Below are 9433 nucleotides of genomic sequence, written 5' to 3'. Positions count from 1 at the left end.
AATTTTTTTTGTTTGTATTATTTCGGAGATAATACGAATTGGGAACGAAAATCCGCTAGTTTAAAAGTCCAAACGCCCACTGGCGGCTAAATTACAACTACACTTTGACTAGTAAAATTTGACATTTACTTTGATTACATGTCTTTGTGACTTATTTTGTAAAGTTGTAGTCAGCTTTTTGCAAGCCTCTAAACAAAGAGAAACATATTGAAAATTGTATATTATTTGTTTTAAACATTAAAATGTATTATTTTATGTTATCGTATAGTTAAAATATCGGATGTCAGCAAGGTATTACCAATGTATTCATGATTTTTTCAGTTAATCAGAGCGATTAATGTTTACATTTCGCAGGGCCCCATCGGTAGCTGAACCCACGAATTGCTGCTCTCGAATTTACCATTTGATTTGGTTTAAATGCAGCTTTAAACCTGTATTTAATACAACAAAAGTAATAAGCTGGAGTCCGATATTTTTATTTAAATATTGTCTAAAGGCCGATTCCAAGCCAGGGTTTTTACAACATATCTTTATTTCCTCCCAATGATAGTAGGTGATAATTTACAAAAAACTCAATGATTAGCAACAAAATAAAATAAAAAATATCACTATACAATAATTTAACAATTTTATAAGTAAAAACTAAGTATTTGATCATGTTGTGGGCTGTCCATTATTGTAGTGTTCTAGTAGAGTTTCCATGGGGTGTACGCGTAAGTAACGTGAGTTTCGTGTTGGCCTTAATAAGCACAGTTGCTTCAGTACTGTCCAGGTGTTTCCTCTATTATTCCATTTTTGTTGAAGTACTATATGTCTGTCCATTATTTTTGGTAGCCGTATCAGGTCGAACAGCAGTTGCGTTGGTGGGTTATGCCGTTGGTTGTTTGGATGTCTTCTCCTCGTTATGGTTCGTAGTGCCATTTGTTCTGTGATTTGCAAATGTAGTCTTGTTCTGTTCGTTGCATTTGCTAGTAGGATGTTACTGTAGTCAAATACTGGTCTGCAAATTGATTTGCAAAAATGGGTTGCTGTTTTCATACTTATGCCTTGGTTTTTGTATGCTAGTGACCGAAGAACTTTAGCTCGCTTTATTGCTTCTGTTCTGATATGTTGTACCTGTTTCGTAAATTTTAGTTTGATGTCAAGTGTAATGCCCAAATATTTAATTGTATTTGTAGTCTGGAAGTGTGCCCGTCTATAGTGATGGTAGGTGAGCTGTCTTGTGGTGGTTAAAAAGTATTAGCTGTTTTTTTGTTGCCTTAGGTGTCAATCTCCATTTATAGAACCAGCTGATAGTCGCGTCTGCTAGAGCTTGAAGTTAGTTTGTAGCATCTTGTGTTGTTTTCGCGGGCGTAACTAAAGCAGTATCGTCTGCGTATTGAAGTACGTATGCTGATTCGTTAAAGTAGTTGGGTTCCGGTCTGTTATAGTTGTAGATGTCGTGACAGTAAATATTGTACAATAAAGGGGATAGAGGTGATCCCTGTGGAAGGAACGACGAATGTTATTTACGCACACCTCTAATTGTCTGTTAATTAGCAAATTTTTGATAGTCAGTATTAAGTATTTTGGTATACCCCACTTGTAAAGTTTGAACAGCAGTCCAGCATGCCAAACGCTGTTGAAGGCGTTGTTTATGTCCAAAAACAGAGTAGCTGTGCGCTTGTTTAGTAGGTGTGAGGTTTGTGTGTTGTTTAATAAGTGTAAATAATAAGTTTCGAATATTTTTAATAATAATGTTTAACAATATTTTATGACTCTACTTAATTTTAAGTTTCAGTTATACGAGTGATTTGCCCTTTAATGTTAGTCTAATATCGAAAGTTTCAGTGTTCAAGTCTAATATCGAAAAAACTGCTTTGAAAATGGTTATACTATTCTGGATATGGAATATTCTGGAATTGAGTCACGATTAAAAACTAAGTTAGATTTAAAGGAGCCATTATTAGTAACTCGTCTGATAGTTTAATGTTCTTACCTTAAAATAGGATACTAGTTAATCTTACTGGTCTGCAAAAAAACCTTAAAAAATGCATGCTCATATTTGGTGCTCTAATTTCCATTTAACTGAAAAACGATATTACCGAAATAACCACAATTGCAAAATGTGTAATAATGTAATAAAAGACTGCCGTCTAAGTTTCACAGCGAAAAATTTTAATTATACCGTCACCAGTGCCAAAAATATCAGTACATTTATCTCATTAGGGTAGTATAATTCAAGTTCCTTTGTAGTAGTTTCTTTCTTTTCATCATTTCCATCAAAGTTTCTTAGCGAATCTACCAACAAAAATCAGCAACCATTGCTTCTGACCATTTTTCATTGTAGCGTGTTTTAATATCCATAATATCCTGATGAAACCGTTCACCATGCTCATCTGATACGGCACCGAGATTTTCCGGCAAGAAATCTAAATGCGAGTCTAAAAAATTAATTTTGCGACGCATCAATGCAAAGGCTCTGTTTATTAACATTTTCTGGAAAACTCAGTTCTTCAAAAAGCCCTGCAGCATTAAGGCAACATACGAAATCAATTTCTTTGGAACAGTAACTCGTAAAATATTTTTGTCTTGTGCAAAAATCTGAGACTCGTACTTTTTGCCAACAAAGTCCACAGTTTCAATCTTGATCCGAGTAACTGAGCTTTAGATTTTGATAGCCCCAAGTCTCTAACGCGATCATTTAAATCAGATCGCTTAAGAAAATAAGGTTCGTTGATGGGCTTGAAGATCCAGATAAAGTGTTTGATGGTGAAGATGTACCTACAGGTAGAAATGAAACTCGATTGAGCCTGTAGTCCAGAGGCACGTTTATTTTCTATCTTCTCGCTATTTTTTGGAGGTACTGGCGGTAAACTGCCTTGACGACGAAGAAGTGATCTCTTTGCAGATGCTATGTTTGAATATCTTGTTGATGTCATGCAGAAATAACATGATTTTATTTTGACATATTTCATTTTTATGATTTTAGGGCTCACTCCAAAACATTGGCACCGTAAACGGCATAGATTTGTAACTTTCTTCAACCCAATCTCACAACGTTCTTGAGGAACTGTTACAGCAAATTTTTGGTAACCAACTTTTATCCCTCTCATCAAAAGAAAATCAACAATTTATGTATTTTTGGGCGCAACAAAATATAATATGGATATTTGCAGGGCGTCCCGTAAGCACATTATGAAAAGGGTACTGCGATATTCTTTAAACCAAAGGAAAACCTTTGACCTAACTTTTATTAACAAAAAAGTTCTAGTAGTTTTTGTACCACGACACTCGAGGATTCACCACTTGTCCAAAATGGATGAACTCCATTGTTTAATTAAAATATGAGTCTTACATAAGAACAAATTTCTACTGAATTTCACTAAAATACATCGTACCATTTTTCCGTTATTTCAAAAAATATAATAGGAGAGGAGCCAGACATTTTTGTTAAAAAAGTCGGCAGTCATAAGTAGGCAGATCGTATTATTTTGATCCAAAGACTATTACAGTACTCTTTTGAATACGTGCTTACGAGACACGTTGTATAATATAATTTAATTCGAGACATAATCTCACTAAATACCACTCGCGCTGAATGTCCTCCGGACTCGTGGAATTATGGAAAACATGCGTTCGCGAAAAATTTTCGGTAATTTCAAAACTCTCCTGATATTACCCCCGCAATTCAATGAAGCATTTAATATTTATAGGTAGTTCAATATTTAATTTCAAAAATAAATTGGAAATCCAAATCAAAATCAATTCCTGGGTTTCAGTCATTTATTGTCTCTATTTACCAATTAAAACACGTTTCGGTGTATTTTTCCACCATCATCAGTTTTTGTGTGTAGCTTTGTTGCTGCTTTAAGCCTTGGCATACATTTGGAGTCTTAATTTTGTCCATTTTGGACACAAAGCGAAATACTGTTTATATTGATTTCTTTTACTTTCAGCTATCTTTCTTCTATAAAATGTGTACCAAGGCTTAAAGCAGCAACAACGCTACACAGAAAAACTGATGATGGTGGAAAAATACACCGAAATGTGTTTTAATTGATAAATAGAGACAATAAGTGACTGAAACCCAGGAATTGCTTTTGATTTGGAGTTAAAACACAGTCAGAAAAGTACGTACAATAAATTAGAAATAAAAGGCAGATGCTTCCATTTGACAGAAATAAGTTTATGATCGCCACTTATTTGTTGCCCACCTTGTGTAAATAATGTGGCTTCACAAATTGTATTTACAAATTAAAATTGATGTTTCTGCTGAATTGATACATGATTTATAGGGCCTACTGCATATCAAATTGATAATGAGCCTGTAAACTTCCACATACCGTGAACCATTGTTGCTCCCATAGAAAAATGTAATCAAATGCATCTATTTAATATAACTACCTAGCCAAAATTTTAAGGAAATAACAAGCCAATCGGAAAACTGTGCAGTTCTAGGAAAAACAGACTTCAGGCAGGATAAATAAACTTCATCTTTTTATTGGCTCTCTGTGGTTTCGCAAGCCATCTAACTGCACCAACTCACAAATTAACACTGTAGGTTAGAGGACTAATCAGATTTAAATTTCTGCTATGGTGGAGTTTTTATAAATCACAAATGATTGAAATTAAGTTATCAAAACATCTAGGCTTTAATAATTGGAGCAAGAGACAAAGGGCGTTAGAAGAAAATGGAATAATGCGAAGATCATCGATCTGTGCACGTGTTTGAAGTATTTTTCAATGCATGTCCGGATCTAGGTCTTAGACAATTGAATGCATTTAACACTGATATGCACAACAATTTATTATAACTTATTAGTACTAAAATTGTATCGTACATAATTATTAACATGTGCGTAACACTCTTTGCGTCCGCTTTAGTTGCACCTAAACATTATATCGTTAATGTAACGAACACTCGATGATATGGTATTTTAACATTAACGCATTCGAAACTAATAATAAGAAGCTTGAAATTGATCCAAATGCAATAAGCAAAGTGTAACGAAACGTGGCTTTGCACCATCCAATTTCAATTTAAATTTAGAACACTTGTAAGTAAGGGGTACAATGGCCGGTGCAGCTGCTCTTCATGGTTGTTTATTTGGCAAACAAATTTATTTGAAAGAAAACTTGGGTATGCAGCACTAATAATTGAGCGTAGGTTTTGTAGAACAACAATGAAGTAATAGGGCCTGGACATATTTTAAGTTTTTATTAAATAGTGAAATAACAATTACACATTATTTTTTCATACGAACGTACTTCGCTGTTTACAGAAAAAAATATGAAAATTTGTGTGCCGTTTCTATTTCTTTTTCTTTGGCTCAAGTAAGTTCAAAACTGGAATCGGCATCTCAAGAGGAGCGGAAAAATATATTAATATATTTAGAAATTTTATCGAATAACTGCTCCTGTTAATTTAATCATATTTAATTTGATGCAAATTTTTAACAATCTAAAAATCGTTGAACAGAAAAACCACAAAAACGGTCACATCAAACGTAAGAGTTTAATCAAACTCTTTCATTCGTAAAACGTCTTCGGCATTTGATCAAATCTCCCGCCGATATGATACTATAGAACCTTGTCCCTCGCCAATCTATCTATATCTTTTGTTCGCCATAGATAATATTACAAAAGCGCTCTGAAAAGGATTGTTATTCCCCTTTCGGCTTAGTTTCGCCAAACATCAAATCATCAATGTCAGCTTGAATTTCCACTATGGTTGAATGCTTCCAAATAGAGTATTTGTATCATTATCGAATGGGTCATAAAAGGACGAGTATAAATATTGTCTTTCTAATTATTGCGTGTCAGGATTTTGCACCATTAGATGGATAACCATACTTGAGGGTGTTGTGAACATGTCTAATTAAACTAGTATGGTCATTGCAAGTATGTATGCATCATTTTTATTAATCGAGTGTCCTGAAATAAAAAGAACAGTCATCAAAAACGTCATTGTTTTTCAACGCTTTGGGCAACTTGATATGAAATTTTTATAAAAATGTAAACGTTTTGTCGTAAAAATGTCGTGAACGTGAAAACGTCGCGTGTAGATTTGTCGTAAACGTAAAAACTGTTGTTAAATAGTGCCGCTTTACACGCCTCATCTCAACAAGGTTATCAATTGAAATTCGAAGAAAACTTCTTGTTATAGAACGATGTATTTTAAAACAAACAAAAAATCAGCATGTTATAATAAACACTCGTCTCAATTTATTGTATTTAGTATTGCTGCTGAATTGTAACTCTAGGTTAATTGCGTCATTAAAACAAATATTTTCCATGATAAGATGTTGTTGGGTGGTTTTCACCCAACAGTAAGGCTAAAAACAGATTAGGCGGTTTTCGCCGACTCGGCAGCAGCTTGTGACAAAACACACATAGCAGTGCCAAAACCACTCGAAACTAGACCAAAAAGGGCTCTGCAGCGGAGTAACCGTGCAATTTGTGCTACGTATGTTCTTCATTCTACCTGAGGTTTGAGCATATTGCCTTCGGCCTTTTTCATAAACTTAATCCAATTTTTTCATGCAACTAAATTATTATCTGCTCTATAAATATATAGAGCATCTATTGCTGAAACGTTCAGCAGGTTGTAGAATACCACCATAGGGCATCGTCTTACATTTCTTTAAATGTTATCTTTCTGGTAAAGTGTAACTACTAAGTGTACACCAATTTTAATGCGGTTGTAAAATATAATCATTTCTGGAACTGCCGCCACTATCTTTGGTTACCTTGGTGCATGGTGGAAAGCAATAATATAATTATTTTCCTTTCCCTGTTTATTTGCTAAAACATGTTTAGGTGTCTTGCTCTTGTGTCTTCCAATCTAAATATTGCGCCTAATAGATGAAAAACTTAGGGCTTCAACCAATAACAATCGAAAAATGCTTATACTGAATCATTAATTAATATTATGTAATTAACATGGTACAATGGAACAAGTCGACAGGCTGGCCAAACAAATTAACGGAGATTTTGAGGTCAAATGATTCTGTTTATACATCGTTATCTGATATATCAATTAGGCTTCCGTAATAATCACGGAACAATGAGGCAGGTCCCCAGACTTGTCAAACAAATTGGCAGAAATTTTGAGTACAAATTTGTTGCGCCGCTGTTCTAGGCGTTGGTCAGGTCGCGTGTGGCACGAGGGGCTCTTCCATAAATCGGACAAAATCTCCCCTCCGAAGGTAATTTTCAGATTATATCTACAATATCTACAATACCGGCACTTCTTGATAAAACAGCAAAAAAATCCATGGATATGGCCCCCATCAACGCAGGGGCATCACACCGGAGCTGACGTGCCCACTACCAATCCACTGGAGTTTAACCTTTGTGGCATGTAAAAGACGAATGATACTCGGTTTTAATTTCATCGAAAGACGATAGTGTTACGAACTCGTTACGTTACGAAGTAGTGTGTGGACTACATTTCCAACAAGGACTGTTTTGCATATTGTTGTGATTCATCATTCATAGTACTAGGGCAAATGTTGCACTTTACTTGAATTGAACTTAAAAATTCGATTTGTTCAATTTTTTGAAATGTGCTGACACGCAAAAAACATCGATATTTCCATAATGCAAATGTTCTGGAAAAAATTAAATTTCAACAATTAATACCATTAAAAGTTTGTTGAATTGAAAATTGAATAATTTATTAAATTTTCTTCGTTTCTTCCTTTTTTAATGTTAGAATTTATTCCGATTTCTGTTGGGTTATTGAACGCGAATCCGAAAATGTTTTTCCAGCTTTAGCAATACATGTAAAAATTGCCTTTTCCAACTCATAAATCTTAAATAACCGAGAAATAAAATTGTTTATGATAACTGTAAGTTGCATGACAAATCAAAAGATGATCTTTTACTCGTGCAATGTCGATGGAATTTTATTGTTATTCATGCCTCTCTCACAAAACTGACTAGCAGCACTACGTTTGAGGAAAAACCTCCCAGTCAATAAACTCAACTAAGTGCTAATCAAAATCGAAATCAACTTACTAATCAAAACTAACAAAAGTTTGTGAGAAAATTTTTCCGACAACCCTTAGTTTTCGGTCTATTTGGAAAACTCATTTCGGTAATGTTTCGTTTTTTTTCTCAACACTATTACTAGATCTAAACTTTCCATAACATTTGACAAGTTTTATTTAATTTAACCGAACTGGTGACTGCGAACGATTGAGATTCAGGATAAAATTTTATTTGGTTGGAATTGAAAGCAAAAGTTTCCTTGCATTTGATGGCTTGCAGATTATTAGATTCATAAACGCCTTTCAGGTAACAACGGAAATTAACCATGTTTCTTTCCAACTCACTGCATGTAAAAGTGTTAACAATTTCAATTATTTCCCATAATCGAAAAACTTTGCTCTTAGAATTCTGAAATGAATATAATGTGACTTAATATAACGACAAATTTCATAAAGTAATCGATTTGCATGGTTCCAAAGCAATTGTAGCCCAAATCGACCGATTTTTTTGTAAAAGTTCAATAACATGATGCCAATGTAATGATGCTTTTGGGGGAACTAATGAAATCTCAAAAAAGGTTCAATTACATAATTACGAGTCGGGAATAAACATTAATCTTTCTGTAACCTATTGTCATTTTGCCCACTCCTGTCGACTTTCGCCTTTATATTTGGCACAAAGAAAACAACTGCCTAAAAAAGTGGAATTTTTTTATTTGCCAACGGGCGGCATTGCAGACACATTTACGAGACCTGATAAGTATCGCCCACTTCGTCGGGAAAAGATCTTCAATCGATCAATGCGGTGTTTGTTCGGTATTCAGTTTAGTTGAATCAATCAGTTGATTTCAAAAAGCAAAGGGATGAAGGGATACGATATAATCAGGCCGGTGCTCTTATTCTTCGTTATAAGATTTGTACCTTAAACTTTTCAGTCGTTTCCGAGTTTTAAACTATTTTAGACTGAAATTTTATCTATCCTACAAAGAGCTCGAGTGCACTTTCAGCTTAATTGGATACTGTTCTTCCTGTCATTGTTGGGTAAGACGTTATCTGGCATCAATCAGAACAAATAAAACCTTTGCCTTATAAATCCAATTCTTTTTCAACATATAAAATTACCGACTTACACCTTTTTGCAAAATGCGTTTCTGCAGTTGTTTTATTATTCTACTTCTTAAAAGTCAGGTATTTTCTATCATTTCTAATACAATACGTGAATCGAAATTGACGTCATTCCTTTAAAGTGGCAATAAGGGCTTACTTGGAGAGTACGAGAAAAATATTGAAATTTCTTTATTCGAAATCTTCTAGAATATATTAGCAGTTGAAAATCGAATTTCTTTGTTGAATTAACGTTGTTAATAAGTATTATTTTGAAATGGTGGGACCATTTCAAAATGGGTATTATTTGGTTGGTAGCCTATTGGAATTCCTATATATTTATCTTTACTTCA

General features: G+C 34.2%; 1 long non-coding RNA gene across 1 annotated transcript; it reads left to right on the top strand.

The window, feature by feature from the left end:
- The first annotated feature begins 7042 nt into the window (after positions 1 to 7042).
- Positions 7043 to 7651, top strand: LOC125505782. Its single transcript, XR_007282404.1, has 2 exons — positions 7043 to 7190; positions 7248 to 7651. It is a non-coding gene; the product is annotated as an uncharacterized LOC125505782 (long non-coding RNA).
- Positions 7652 to 9433: the final 1782 nt, after the last annotated feature.

The sequence above is a fragment of the Dendroctonus ponderosae genome, unplaced genomic scaffold (genome assembly GCF_020466585.1).
Source record: "Dendroctonus ponderosae isolate FM_Combo_2020 unplaced genomic scaffold, Dpon_F_20191213v2 Dpon_F_20191213_1, whole genome shotgun sequence".
NCBI classification, from domain to species: Eukaryota; Metazoa; Arthropoda; class Insecta; order Coleoptera; family Curculionidae; genus Dendroctonus; species Dendroctonus ponderosae.
This window is presented reverse-complemented; position numbering and strand designations above follow the sequence as displayed.